Genomic DNA, 592 nt, shown 5'->3' with positions numbered 1-592 from the left:
CGCCCGGCCCCAGCCCGCGGGGGCAGGAACCGGGTTGACCTGGTGGCCGGAGGAGTATTAAGCCCGGGGCAGGGGCACCCGGACGGAGCGGGGTCCGCCCGGCCCCAGCCCGCGGGGGCAGGAACCGGGTTGACCTGGTGGCCGGAGGAGAATTAAGCCCGGGGCCCCGGGGCAGGGGCACCCGGACGGAGCGGGGTCCGCCCGGCCCCAGCCCGCGGGGGCAGGAACCGGGTTGACCTGGTGGCCGGAGGAGAATTAAGCCCGGGGCCCCGGGGCAGGGGCACCCGGACGGAGCGGGGTCCGCCCGGCCACAGCCCGCGGGGGCAGGAACCGGGTTGACCTGGTGGCCGGAGGAGTATTAAGCCCGGGGCAGGGGCACCCGGACGGAGCGGGGTCCGCCCGGCCCCAGCCCGCGGGGGCAGGAACCGGGTTGACCTGGTGGCCGGAGGAGTATTAAGCCCGGGGCAGGGGCACCCGGACGGAGCGGGGTCCGCCCGGCCCCAGCCCGCGGGGGCAGGAACCGGGTTGACCTGGTGGCCGGAGGAGAATTAAGCCCGGGGCCCCGGGGCAGGGGCACCCGGACGGAGCGGGG

The sequence above is a fragment of the Lepidochelys kempii genome, unplaced genomic scaffold, assembly GCF_965140265.1.
Source record: "Lepidochelys kempii isolate rLepKem1 unplaced genomic scaffold, rLepKem1.hap2 scaffold_68, whole genome shotgun sequence".
NCBI classification, from domain to species: domain Eukaryota; kingdom Metazoa; phylum Chordata; order Testudines; family Cheloniidae; genus Lepidochelys; species Lepidochelys kempii.
Note: the sequence above shows the minus strand (reverse complement) of the source record.